We start from the raw sequence: 14,382 nt of genomic DNA on the forward strand, positions 1-14,382 counted from the left end.
GTTCCTAGGTGTCCATCGTTGTGTTGTGTGGACTAGGCCTTGAGCACTTGCTGCCACTAGGGTGTCCTGTGTATAGATCCATGTGCGGCGCTAGGAAGGGTCTTGGGTTAGGTTGGCGCTGGGTGTGCTCTTCTCTCATGCATGTGGGTTTATGATGCAGCTGACCTTGTGTAGCAACGCTAGCACATCTGTCTTCAGATCGGAAGGTTGCATGTTTCATGGCGCGGGTCACAAAGTTGTTTCGTAGTGTTTCACTTCTGATGGCGGTGCATGCCGTCCCATTGAGTGTGCTCGTTTGCGTTTGAATTATGTCTGATGACATCTCTTCTCTTGTAGATCAACAAACAGCCACGTTCGGCTGTTGTTTTTTTTTTGGTAGGGCTTCAACTCGCCCAGAACCTACCTTGGTGGAAGACAAGTTTGTGTCACTTCTTTTCAGGATCCTTGAAATAATCCACAGGCTGTGATACAGTCAGTGTTTATATTACATTTTAACTTGGTCTTCCTTGCTATAAGAGTATTCTTTTTCGCACATGTTGTGTCTCAATACTTTTGAAGTGCAGCATACAAGTCCTTTCACATCACTTCTGGACGTCTGGGTTAGTTCTGGCAGTGGGTGAGTATTCATGGCGAGATATAAGTAAGCACTCTAGAGATGAGTCAAAGGCGTGCGAATTCCTCACCAGCTTTTATTAAGCTGTTTCGACATAATCCACGCGATCGGGGCCACTGAAAGTATGCTCTCACTGCATTTGCCTAGCTAGGGTTAGGCATGGTCATCCTCACGCTCCCTGACATTATCAGCTAACCCATTAGAATAAATGAAAGTGGCATTGTTTCAAATGCTTTATAATGCCGTGTATCCTCGGGCCTTTCAACACTGTGCAAACTGTAAGACAGTTAATGCCGAAGTGTGGGTCCAATTCTCAGAGAGTTTATTATGGAGCACCCCCCTTTTTATGCAGACATCTCATTGCAGTTTTTGTTGGTCTGGGAGGTTACAACTCAAACCAGAGGAAAGTACATTCACTATTTCTGGGAACATAGAGCCAATACTATAAATGTATAACTGCTGGATCAAGGGGTGGGGGCCTCAACAGCCTTTAAGGGCCTAAGGATTCGATAGCAGAAGCCCCATAACACCTAGTGTATTTATTATGACAGCCTCCCTGATTCAGATTGATCGAGGGCTAGGTCACTTCAGGTCGGGGTACTGGGCAGGCCCACAAAGTGTATTTGTAACATAATACAGGCATTTCTAGCGATAGCGGGACTCCAGGGAAGAAGGTGTGAGTGGGTGATCCATCATACCACTTCGCAAAACCCACTAGGTCGCAGAGAAACCCTTGCTTAAACGTCAAGTCCTGTTGGGGGAGTTTTAAATATTGGCCAAATATGGTTGCAATCCAGCGGGGTTCCTTAGTGGTTATGGTTTTATAAATTGGCTGGTACAGCATGAGTGCAGCTGAAGAATCTAGGAGGGGCGACCAGTTGGCTCCAGGGGTCCGTCATCCTCAAATGCCACCCTTGTAATAAAAACTACCTGACAATTATTCAGAGCTAGGGAATATTGTAGGAATCTTGGTATTGACCACTTGAGGGCATGTGCACAGGAGTCGTGTAAACATGTGCTAGTTTGGATAGGCTGGTAAACACACAGGGGAGCAGCTTTTTCGGGTGGCTTGGGGCGGCTAGTTCCCCACAAGCCACCGCCTAGAGACACCTGGTCTTCAATCATTGTTAGCACTCACTTAGCCCACCCACTGTTAGGTGTGGGAAAAGGTCATCTCCTCATTCCCGGAAAACAGAGCTTACCTAAAATGATCTAACTGCAATTGACTCGCACAGTTTTTTATATGTCTACTGATATTTATTTTATCTTGTTTGAAATCCAATCTTTAGGTCACGTGGCTACCTCCAGTGCATTGATCCTTGGTCAGGCTGCCATTAGCAATCGAAGTCAACTTCTGCCCAGAACCAGGGTGACAGACAGTGTGGAAAAGCAGACCTTTTCTCTTCTAAGTGGGAAGTGTAGGGAGGTCTCTGTTGGAATATGGTACGCCATTTTGGCCCATGGGGTCACGGACAAGGAGCTACATCACTCCACAATTTGCATGGTCTCTGGTCATCCCAGGGTGTGGTTGGGGGGAGGCCCAAAGTGGGGCCCGCCTCCGGCAGGCCAACTATGACAGTGGAACAGTTGTCCTTCAAAGGGGATAAGGTTCATTTTTTGATTAGCCTGGGGGGCAGTAAGGATGTTTGGAAGCCCGTGATGGCATCAGCTGCAGTCCCACTAACAGAATCTGGGGGAGGCCTGGTTGGTCAGGAAACCATCCAGGCCTGTGGCGGAGGAGGAGTCATGTTTGGCCACTAAAAGACTGGTAGACAACATTGGCATCAAGAATATGTGTAGGCGAATTCGGGATGGAATTGGATTGTTTAAGCATTTAGCTCAATCCGGGGCAGGGGTACTGCGGTCACTACTGGAAGGTTGGGGACGCCCGCTACCGCGATTGTCCATAGCCAGCCGGGGTACTCCATCACACGGCCCTGGGGATACGGGGGATGGTGGGCTGGTATAGGGACCAAGATATGGCCCCAGTTGGCCAAGTCCCACCTCCCAGTGGGTGCCAGGGGGAATCCCTGTATTGGGTAGCTCTGGCATGGTTGTTTGGGGGTACAGCTGTTATGCTGGCCCAAGCTCCCGCTGTCCCGCTGTCCTGAGGGGGCAAGTGAGTTCGCCTTGTAGAAGACAACTTATGGAGAGACCGGCAGGGTCTTGCCCTGGGTCCAAGTCAATTAAGTCAAGTCAATTAAATCAGTCAACACCACAAGGGGCCTGAGGGTGGTCAAGCATGACTCCTTAATTTGAACTAAATTAATGTATTCATGTATTAGTTATGCAATATTTGATAGGAGAATGTATTTATTAGATATGGCCATGAGGCTACTATGCAGTACTTTACTTCTTGCCGTATTTATATGGAAAAACAAAACATTTGTCGTGTTTGTGAATTGTATCAAATACGGCCGGAGAATGTTATATTCTCTAAACACAAGAAAATCGGCTTGCATTGGGTTCTTCTTGTATAATTTGCCATATGGAGGGTGAGTAATTGTATGTCTGGTTGAGATATGACTGGCCTCGCTGCGGTCCCCCACCTGTGGGAAGTATTGGGTCTCTATTGGCACAGTGTGGATCGGGAATATTGAATACAGAAAATCAAAGGGTCATAATACCATGACTAGAATATCGAAGGTTAAAATATTGAAAGTTAAGTTTGTATATATTTTCTATACCTAATTCCTGGCATACTTACCTTGTTAATATATATATCTGCAAGGTATGTAGATGAGGAGTTAAGAATAGTAAATCCGGGGCAGCTGCTCCATTGCTGAAGAGTCAGTATCCAAAGTGAAGGGTTGTCCATAGAGATACACCAAGGTTTGAGGATCCTGGTGGAACCACTTGAACTTCTTTAGACTTCTCATACCTGGAGACACATTAAGTTCAGTGGGTGATATTAAAGGCAGCATGCTTGTGGTGTAGCTCCAGAGTATTATTTTACTTTTCGTTGTTGAAGCGTATTTAGTCTTATGGCAGTGATCTGTACTTAATGCAATGATGTAAATACATGATTGTTGATGTTGCATCTTTATCTAATTTCAACTCTAGTTATAAAAAGTTGAAAACTCAATAAAACAGAGTTTAAAAAAGCATAGTAAATTCCTACCTCCCATCATGCATTTACCTCTTTGATGTTTTGTCCCCAATATTCTGCTCACAACATAGTTAGCCCTGATGTTCAGACTTCAATATTACCTAGGCTTATTTGTTGGCACCTGCACACAGGCCAGAAAGGAGTTATGTTCTTGGTTCCAAGCATGGCCCTTTTACTGTAGCACATGTAGTATATTGTCAACATCACAAAAACTGAAGAGTGCACACCTTAGAAACACAAAGCACTCATTGCTCCTTACCAAGCTGTAACGGGTACATACCTGCAGTATTGTGTGAGCGATGGCGAAAATCATTTGTAATCTTTCTACTGGGTTTCCCACCAGGATCTTCCATGGACCCCTTGTGTATGTGAAATACCACATAAAACATGACTACTTGGTGCACATATTAATGAGTGTATCGACCTTTTGCTCGTGATAATTTATGTGCTGGCACAGGCAGGCATGCAAGCCTCGAGAATGTTTCTCCAGTCCAGTTTTGAGAAGGCCCTCAGGTGTATCACAGGCCCTCAGACAGGGCCATTCTAGACAGACATTGCATATTGTGGGGTATGCAGTGCAGACCAAACTCTTGTAAGATCACTTGTACAGTAATTGAAGCAGAACCCCGTGAGTGTGGGATAAGTTCCAAGTATTACAGTGCCTTTAGTGGCTCACATTTTCTGTTTGAATTCACCATTTTTAGCACTCTTAGAGATAAGCCCCTCTTGCACAGGTACACCCATGGCGGTCTCTAGCAGGGTGCCATTCGTGCCTACCTGTGTGGCAATAACAACAAATGCTGTCCATCAGATTAACCACTGTCTGTGTGACACAGTTTCATATATATTTGTAGGACACACGCTTAAGACATCATAAAGACCACTGGGCTATCACAGAATGCATGGAAGCTTCAATACGGTCTGCCTTGTGCTTCTTGCCCGCCTTTACTGTGATTAAACTGCACACAATAAACACACTAATCCCAGACATAGTGGCCTTGCATATACTTGTTTTCGGAAGAGCATGAGTCATTTTCTTTCATTCAAGATTCCTCAAATTACTTCGGCGCTGTGTATTTCTGTTTTGATACGCTATGACCTAAGCTCTTGTGTGGGTTGCAGTGTAAGATCGTGACCTGTGGTTATGCCAGTAAGAATGTTTATATCCTTGTAATCTATCAAAGGAATTCAAGGTCGTTTTTGTCATAAACGATTAAAGGAAATACCAGCCTGAAAGCGAGGCCGATGTGCAATGCCGCAAATGATTAGATACAGGCATGTGCCGGTGCGAAGGGCCCCCCGGGTTCGAGTCTGTGCAGTGCTTAATTTGTGCTTGTTGTTTCCGGTGCTGAGCACCAGCACTTATTTTTAAGGGTCGGGGCTTATTCTTCTGTCTCCAGCATTTGCTGCGAGCAAAAAACACATATGGGAAAGACGGAAGAAGGAAAACCTAAAAAGCGTCATAAAGGGAGAAAGTAGAAAGTTGCAGGATGAGCTGAAGGGGGAGGGGTGGGCGTAAATGGATTGAAGAGGCCGGAGATGGCTTCATGATTACGCTGCCTCAGTATTCAGCGCTGGCAGATTTAATTACAGCAGTCTCGTGTTTAAGAGAAGGGCTTTGAGCACCGGCACTTCTTTATTTACAAATTAGGCACTGAGTCTGTGCAATCACCACCAGCTGTAACTGGCACCGCACAGAGGCCACTATAGATTCTCCATCTTGTTTGCTTATCTCCTGATATTTTTAATTCCGTTTCCGGCGGCAGCCATTTTAACACCCTAAAGATAGGTGAGATATTCCCTTCCTTAATTCCTATTGCAGCATGCGTGCACTCTCCCTTTGTAGATATCTCGGGAAGTGACGCAAGGTTTGTTCTTGATGACATCACATAAAGTTATATGTCATCACATGAGCGTTAAAAACAAGCCCTCTACCACCCGCTGCAGGCATGCGGGCAGACGTTGATGGCTGTGTAGCACTCGGGCACCTCTTGACGGCAGTGCCCAGGGATGGGCTGGCCTGTAGCGCGAGCGGGCTGTGCGATGGGTTGATCTGACCAGCGTGCTGGCCGGGTTTGTGGCTCTTGGTAGACATCTTTTACGGTCTGCTGGGTCGTATTTACTGTTGAGTTCCCGACATTACCATTTTGTTTTAGCGCCATACAATGTTACAAATGTTACGTGTTGTTTTGTGTGGAACGGTAACTGTGTACATTATTGTTCTCAACACGTCTCAAAGGCTACTCCCGTCTGCAGATTAAAGTTGCCAATGTGAGAATAACTCGTGGCTCGCAGGGGGGCATTCAAACACGCGACTTTACTCAAGGGAGGCACGGGACATGGAATTTGAAGCCCTACAGCACACTGAAGTTGCACACCTAGTATTAGTGAACCGAGCCGTTGCTTTTTGTGGAAAAGATTTGTGTCCCATTCATTACTGGGCAAAAAAGGTCAAGTACAAAATTTGGCAAAATAGCAGGATTTGTGATATATGAGAGCATCTCATCGGCATACGATGAAATAAATAGGTTACGGTGAAGCAAGAGTAGTGAACAGCAAGTTTGTGTATAGAATTGCCAGTATTTAGGTGAAATCCAGAAAAGAGTGGCTCCACTACTAGGCGAATTGTAAAAGGTCTGGGCTCAAGGCTGTAAGATACAGTAGGTGAGTTACGAATAAATACACCAGACGGAAGCCATAAACCTACTGGGCAAAGCATCTACCACCAGCCTACTTAGTGCAAAACCTTCTCAGGGTTGTAGAAGGTCAAAGCGGTGGTTGATTCCTGTTGTGAAACCAGGACACATACAATCTATAAACATCGAGAGGGGAGAGACAAGTTGGATGAAGCTTGTTACCTTTGATCAAAGTAGGTAAAGGCAGTCTGTTCTATGAGGTATGAGTTTAATATTAAGCTCATCCTTTAGGGATTGGTTGGGGGAAGTGAATAGTGATTATTGAGTGTTTCCAGAAGGCATGGGACAAGTAACCCTACAGATACCTACCTGCCCATCTTCAGCAATTCAATAGCTAAAGATCTTTCAATTGGTTCTAGTTTTGTGCTGAAAATATTGAAAACAATGTGGAAAAGTGGGGCTGGTGAATTTTAGTATCAATGCCTAACTCAGATTTGTATCACCATAAAAGGGATGTGCAGCCCAATAGCCCCTGGGGAGCCTGGGTATCAGCAATCTAAAAGGTAAAGTGCTGGTTAAGGGGATCATTTTATGCCCCACCTAATTATTAAACAGATGGAATCAAAATCTCAATAGAACTGATCAGTCTAGTTAATCTCTACAATAGAAAACACGCATACACAACAGAAATACAAGAAAAATGCTTATATTGTTGAATGCAACAAGAATATAAAACTCAGCATAGTTTAATCATGCGCACTCAGCCATCAGTCCATTAAACCATCATAAAATACTGCATTTACGGTCCACTCTCTTGTTGACTGGAATTAGTTCTTTGTGTGAATCCATCAGTCCAGGGCTCGAATAATTAACAGGAGAGAAGTGCCACAACATTGAGGTTTCCATTTCTAATGTCACAAGAATGTGAGTTCCTCCTCAGGACCTTATATATAAATGGTTTGTTACGGCTACCCACAATAAATAGCTAATAAAAATAATTGCAACAAGAAAGACAATTTATTTATTTAAATACATTCGGTCCAAAGAATTTGGACCATTTAAAATTAAAAGAAAAAAACAGTTTTACATGATTGTATAAATCCATTGGAATCGCAATAACTCATCATAATTCATAATAACAATTATTCAAGATACTATAAAAGTCTGATAATCAGCTAACGTATAAAATATTTCAATAAAATCCTTACAATTACAATTAAAATTAGCTTATGCGGTCTCAATTTACTCCTAAAAAGGTCCAGAATTCATGCTAAAATACAGGAAAAGATGTCACATATAAATTAGTAAAATCATAGAAATAACAGGGTACATATCATATATTATGAGATAAAATTAATGAAAGTACGTCTGCATATACTTATATGTTTGCATGTACTTACGTAATAAACACACGTGATGCACTGCAAACACGTGGTGAAATTGATTAAAGAAGTGATTCGATATATGAAAAAAATGTAAAAATGTGTTTGATTAATGAATTATCATATTGCGTGAGGAAATACCAATGGTTAACTTATCCACACGTGTGACTGGTACCAGATAGCTTATATTTCTTTCGGTTCAAGTTCTGTGTTGGAAAGAGTGTGGGAAACTGAGGCTGGTGAACCACAGTAACAGTGCCTGAATCAGATTTGGGGTGCTTCTGCATACAGCAATTTGTAAAAGGCAAGAAAGCAGTTAATATTTTGACGTCCAGCCTGTGATGGAGAATGATGGTTAGGCTTAGACTGACCTCCTAGGAGGCCAGTTAGTCCTTCCGTAACCTTATCACCTTCAGCGAATTATTAGACTTGGAAAGTTAGGTATAAGACTCTGTTGGATTTGGACCTCTGCAGGGTCACCCCTAAACTTTTTTGCGTTCACCCCTCTTGTTTTGCTGAATTTGTTTTTGTTGGCCTTAGCACTCTGTGCACTTTACCACTGCTGAACAAATACCTAGTGAGACAAAAAATACTTTGCAAAAAAAAAGGCACTAGTGTCAAAAATGTTCCAATGCCTTTACCCCCCTCAAACACCAGTTTTGATTATAACTCAAGGGTAATTGTAAGTACTGGCTGCCCTGAATCAGGCCTCCCCACATGCCTACGGCTATCCAAGGTCGCTGTCAAAGGTCAAGGCCATGAGTCCCTTGTACCCTGCCAAAAAGTAGACTAGTCCCTCACCTATCCACATGCAAAGAATTAAGCAAGACATGTACCTTATGTTGTAATGTGCTCAAAACACTAGTTGATAACAGGACTGGAATCTGTCACGAGGACAACCAAGTCCTCAAAACACACTCCCTCCCAAGACCAACCTTACTCAGCTATTCTTTAACTTGGGGGTTTTAGGATGGTAAATTATTTTACTCCAGGCATATTCACTCCTTTCACCATTTTCTCTTCCATTAGTAATGTACCAAAACATTTCTAGATTCCCTCTGGACCAGACCGACACTTAACAGTCAAACGTAACAAATCAAGGCCGCCGCATAACTATTTCATTTTGTTCTTGTGTGGCGTGTGTCTTACAATGCACCTCAGTTACTCTTTTTGCCTTGCACAAGCAGTGCTTAATTTGAACTGGTAGTTGACAGTGGGGGGCACCGGCACTCATTTTCTGGGAACCGGCACTTATTTTTCTGCATCAGAGATTTACAGATTTTAAAGAGAGGGAAAAACACACAACAGAAAAACAAAGGAAGAGAAAGATGGAAAAAAGTCACAGAAAAAGAGATCAGGAACAAGCATGACTGAGATAAAGGAGCAGGGAGTGTTTGGGAGTGAATTAAAGAGGCATGAGGCGGTTTTAAGGCTGTGCAGTCTTGGGTTCTGGCACACCAACATTTATTTGTTCTGGCCGGGGGCTTCTGAAAGGAGCTTTGGGCACCGGCACCCATTCATTTGCAAATTAAGCACCGTGTACAAGAGCTACGTCATACACCTTAAAAGTGCTGCTTTGATGTCTGTTTGAACTAGTAGGAAGTGCAAGCAGAGCATGTAGTTGAAACCACAAAACAAAAACCCCAACAGGTAGTTTGTCACACATATTTTTGTTTTCATAATGCAAAGAAACATTTTCACGTCACTCCTTTGAATTTTTCTTTGTGGTTTTGAGCAACAAATTGACATTTCTAGGAATGTGCACAAACAGAAATGTGTCTTATAAAAAAATACTTTGTGGCAAAAAAAAGGGTGGGACACATGCCCATTAACATGTGAGGAATAGATATGTGTTTGTAGTTAAAAGTTAGTTATGGTTGGGTCAACACAAACACAAAATTGAAACAAAACAATGGCGTGTCCGAGGTTATGCTCTACTCTGTGTAGAAGTTTCTTACAAGCCATTGGCTAACGGTGCTCTGAACATGGTGAGGGCAATGCGGCTGCACACCATAACTTGTGAATTAAGCAGATGTACATGGTGCAATATGCTATTTATTACCATTGTTGCGTGTGAGGGTGATCCTTTACTCCCCAACTTAGGTAATAAATTGCATACTATACTCTGCACAATAGCATATATGGTTTATACCATAGTTTTGTTTTATATGTATTTTTTTAATAAAGGGTATTTGTAAAAAAAAGAGATTATTATTTGGGTTGGTCTACTCCCCACTTCAAGGAATATCACAACTCTTGCCAGGGGGAACCTTTAAAGTCAGGAAACTAACCTGGCCTCAAATCCCTGGTAGCCATGGCAAAGACCAGACAGACTGAATTTAGGGCAATGTGTGAGGTAGTTATGCAGTACCAAAACAATAATACAGTTAAAATGCAGAAGTAGAAAAGTCCCAAACTGAATTAAAAAACGAAAGTCAAATTTAATAAACACAATGTCACATAAGTGACCAAAATCAGATAATGGGAACCGAGTTTTAAGTAGAAATAGCACCAAGAAGCTTGCAGTACCAATGATAGTCAGTGGTTTTTGTAGACTGGTATCTAGGCGCCATTTGCTGCTTGCTGCAATAGTGCGTGCATCGGACGCACCAACCTGGTTCTTCCTGGTCAAAGATTTTTGCCTTCTGACTTAGGGCCTCATTTAGATATTGGCAGACAGGTTACTCCATCACAATGGTGATAATATCCTGTCCTCCAAAATCTAAATCCCCTTAAATTCCATGGGATTTAGATTTGACGGACGGGATATCTGCCATTGTTGTGATGGAGCAACCCGTTCACCATTATCTAAATCAGTGCTTTAAGTCACAATCCACCACAGGAGTATACATGTAATGCCTTAGGGTAGGCGCTTAGGACCATATGTATGAAGCCAATTTGGATTTCCTAACAGTGCGAATCACGATTTCAGGTCATTAGGAAATGGAAAATAGTGTTTCGGTATGTGCAAAAGGCATTTTTGATGGTGCAATTTGAGATTTCCATCATATATAAATTGCACTTTTTACATTTCAAAATTGGAAATCGCAAATTGGTATTGTCAAATAGTGAATCAATGACAGTATGTTGATTTCCTAATTGCAAGTAGTCGCAAAATGACCAATTAGGAAATTCAATGTTTATCAGGTTGTAATCAGGTGCAAAGTATAAAAAAAGTTACCCAAAATGCATTTGGCTTTTTCAAAATGGTGGCTCTGTATGTCTTGGCGAGGAGGATGAGGATATTGACTGGTAGGCAGACAAGGAGGAGACAGAAGAGGATATTTAGGGTGAAATGCACCTTCTTTGAACACATTGATGAGAAGTATAGACTGGGTAGTGAGGTGATTTTAGATTTAATTGTTGAGTTACATCCTCAGCTGCAAACCCCAACAGTCAGAAGCAATGCAATTCCACTACATGTGCAGGTATTGTGTTGCCTACATCTTTTTGCTCCTGGAAATAATCAGGGAGCTATAGCAGTGGCTGGGGGAGTGTCACAAAGTGCATTTTCTAGGTTTTTTCATAGGCTTTTGGACATCATGGTTGACAAAGTGAACAAAGATGTTTTTTCCCAAACACTCCCCAAGATATACAACACACAAAACTAATGTTTTAATGGGTAGCACAGTTTTCAAACATTATTTGTTGTGTTGAAGGTATAGATACTGCCATATGTCTCCTTCTGCAAAGGAATTCATTTTTAGAAACAGGAAAAGCACCCCTACACTCAATGTTCTGGTATTGTATGATGCCTCGTGCATTATAACTGACCTTGTAGCCAGATTCCCAGGCAGCGCACATGATTCCTTGTACTTAGTAAGAGGATTACAAACTCAATTCATACATTGTTCAATAGCATGTTTGTAAGATGATCTAATTATTTGTTCTTCTCTCACTATTTTAGGAGACAGCGCATATACATTGGATACTGACCCCATACATGAATCAGAGAACCAGAAGTGAAAGGCAGTACAAGGCACATGAAACAAAGGGCTCAATAATTCAATGGACTTTTGGAATACTAAAATCATGTTTCAGATGCCTCCATAAGACTGGTTGGACACTACTTTACAGACCCGAGACCTGTTACAAAATCATTGCCACATGTGCTATTCTACACAACATAGCAATGAGGAAGGGTCTTCACAACATAAACACAGAGACAGAATCAGACTCAGATTACAAAAATACCATCACTAGGGTCGTGCAAGATGCACAGAGATCACAAACAACTATTTTTTGAGGTAAGAATGAGGACCACATCTAAGAAATAGTCAACACACATGATGGTAATGTTTTCCATTACTGAAAGATAATCTTTTATTCAGGTTGCAATAATGCATTGTAATTGTATCTCAACAAATGTATCCTTATAGGATGCATTGTTTAAACAAAGCAACAAAGTTTTCAAACACAAACATAGCAATGTAACATCAACTACCTGAGCGCAAACATAAGTTTCTTTTTACAACCTCTGGTGTTGGTCACCTTCTCAGCAGGACTTGGCTAGAGCGGTCTTCACTTTAAGGTGGTGGCAATATGTTGTGGACAGACAGGTTATGTGTCTGAATGCTTTCCAGAGCTGTGGTCACTTGGACCAGCCCACATGCTTCATCTTGCCAGCAGTAACCCATGTCCTTTTGAATGTTCACATTTCTCCTGGCAAAAGTGGTGGCTACTGCCAATCGATTTATTGATGTTGATGCCGTGGGCTGCTTGTGCTGGAGCTTCCATATGTTGCTCCTTCTCCATGGCAGCAACCCAACGCTCTTGACCTTTGTGCAATTGCAGCATTGAACATGACATGCTATGCAGATGCTTATTCATTGTGTTAATCTTTTTGCGTTGCAGGTACTGTGAAGACCAAACAATTGTGAACTGTCTGACATGTTATCAGAGACATCATCCTTTTGAACTTTTGGTTGTTGGACTCTACGTTGTCTTTGTGTGTTGTGCACACAGAAGTTTTGTTGCTTTCTTGTGTTGGCTCCTCACAACCTTCAAAGTCTGGTAGTGGTGCAATGTTTGCTCTTCTAGTAGTTGGACTTTGGTTTATGGGTTTAGGAGTAGCAATTGTGCTGTCCTCAATTTCCACTTCTGCGTCAATTGCTTCATTATCCTCCTTGGTTTCGGAGCCTGGGTGTGTGCTATGGAAATGTATGAATATAGTTATTGTAAATAAATCATAACCACTTTTGCTTAGTAATGTAAAACATGTGATTGATGTGTTTTTGACATGAAGATTAAAAATAGATATGTGTAGTTTATACATCGACACACAGTACACCATATAACTGAGTTGTACTACAACTCCCATAATGCATTACCATGTTGCAGTAAACATCTAAATGGAGTTTTTGTAGCTAAGCTGTTGTACTTGAAGACTAACATACAATATGCTGTGGAATAATTTATACAAGAAAATAAACTTACGCTGGCTGCAGACTGTAGGATTGGAGGTGTCAATGTCAAATACTCCCATCACACTTTCAGGTGGTTCAATTGTCCCTCAGTAAGTGATTCCATTGGAGTGGGAGGAGGATGTTTAGAGGGGCCACCAACTGGGCCACAAGCCTAAGCCATCCTGCTGGCCACCTTCTCTTTTTTATGGGATATTATTTCATACCAGCATTTCCTTAATTCAGGTATGGTCCTCTGGGTGACACCAAGAGAGTTCACTTTTTCCACAATGCTGTTCCAAATTGTGGTTTTTCCGGGCCTAAGGTACAGAACACAATGATATGCCAAACAGCAGATCCATGTGTGACACACATTCCTTTGTCAACAGATCCAGCTCCTTACCTGAAAATGTAACGTCCCGCTTCCTGCTGCCAAGGTCCTTATCCCCATCATCCTTGGACATGGTGTTGTAGGGATATGTAAATGTCATTGCCAGTAGTCACACAGGAATGCACCTTCCTTCCAGCACCTGTATTTCTAAACTTCCTGGATCTTACATCATCATTCTGCATCCAAAATGCAACTTTTTACTAATTGCGATTTTCTATTTGGAAATCGCATCAGTGCATTTTCCAAATAGGAAATGTCTTAATTGTGGTTAAGAATTTGATGGAATCACTAATAGTGACATATTCTCCTTCGTACATCTCATTATGTGATTTCCAAATAGTGATTTCAATTCAATCGCTATTAGGAAATGGAAACAGAATATTTCATCCCTTAGAGACTCACATACTGTCAGGCAGCGGTCAAATAGCAGGGTCTAGTCCAGGTACAGTTGCCAGTGGTCAGCTGGACAATTGCAGAAAAGGCTTCTTGTAGCTTGTTGTGTCCCTGTAGCATTAACAAGAGGTCGGTTTTATGTCCCTTGGAGTCACCTTCATTGTCCTGGTTACAAGAGGGAGAACATGTCCAGGTTTCAAGGCTATTCTCAGGTCTCAGGCAGCAGGTTCAGTCCTCTTCTGATCTTCCTTAGATCCAGGAATGTTCTGAAGTCGAGGTCTGGGCATGCCGCATTCATACCTGACGCAAGGGCTAGTGGGTGGGAATAACTCATGGGTACACCCTAACCAACTGGGTAAAAGTTACTGGGGCCAACCCTACCACGTTGGGCATTTTTAAGATGGCAATAGTCTTCAGTCACAGTAAACTTGGCTATGAATGCTGGGGCTGTGTGTG

General features: G+C 42.2%; 1 long non-coding RNA gene across 1 annotated transcript in view; it reads left to right on the forward strand.

Moving 5' to 3' along the window:
• Positions 1-13,137, forward strand: part of LOC138246458 (uncharacterized) — a 92,965-nt gene extending 79,828 nt beyond the window's left edge. The window contains exons 2-3 of the long non-coding RNA XR_011194292.1: positions 11,648-11,987; positions 12,595-13,137. This is a non-coding gene — a long non-coding RNA (uncharacterized lncRNA). The remainder of the gene's footprint in view (positions 1-11,647; positions 11,988-12,594) is intronic.
• The last annotated feature ends 1,245 nt before the right edge of the window (positions 13,138-14,382 follow it).

This window comes from Pleurodeles waltl, chromosome 7 (assembly GCF_031143425.1).
Source record: "Pleurodeles waltl isolate 20211129_DDA chromosome 7, aPleWal1.hap1.20221129, whole genome shotgun sequence".
NCBI classification, from domain to species: Eukaryota; Metazoa; Chordata; class Amphibia; order Caudata; family Salamandridae; genus Pleurodeles; species Pleurodeles waltl.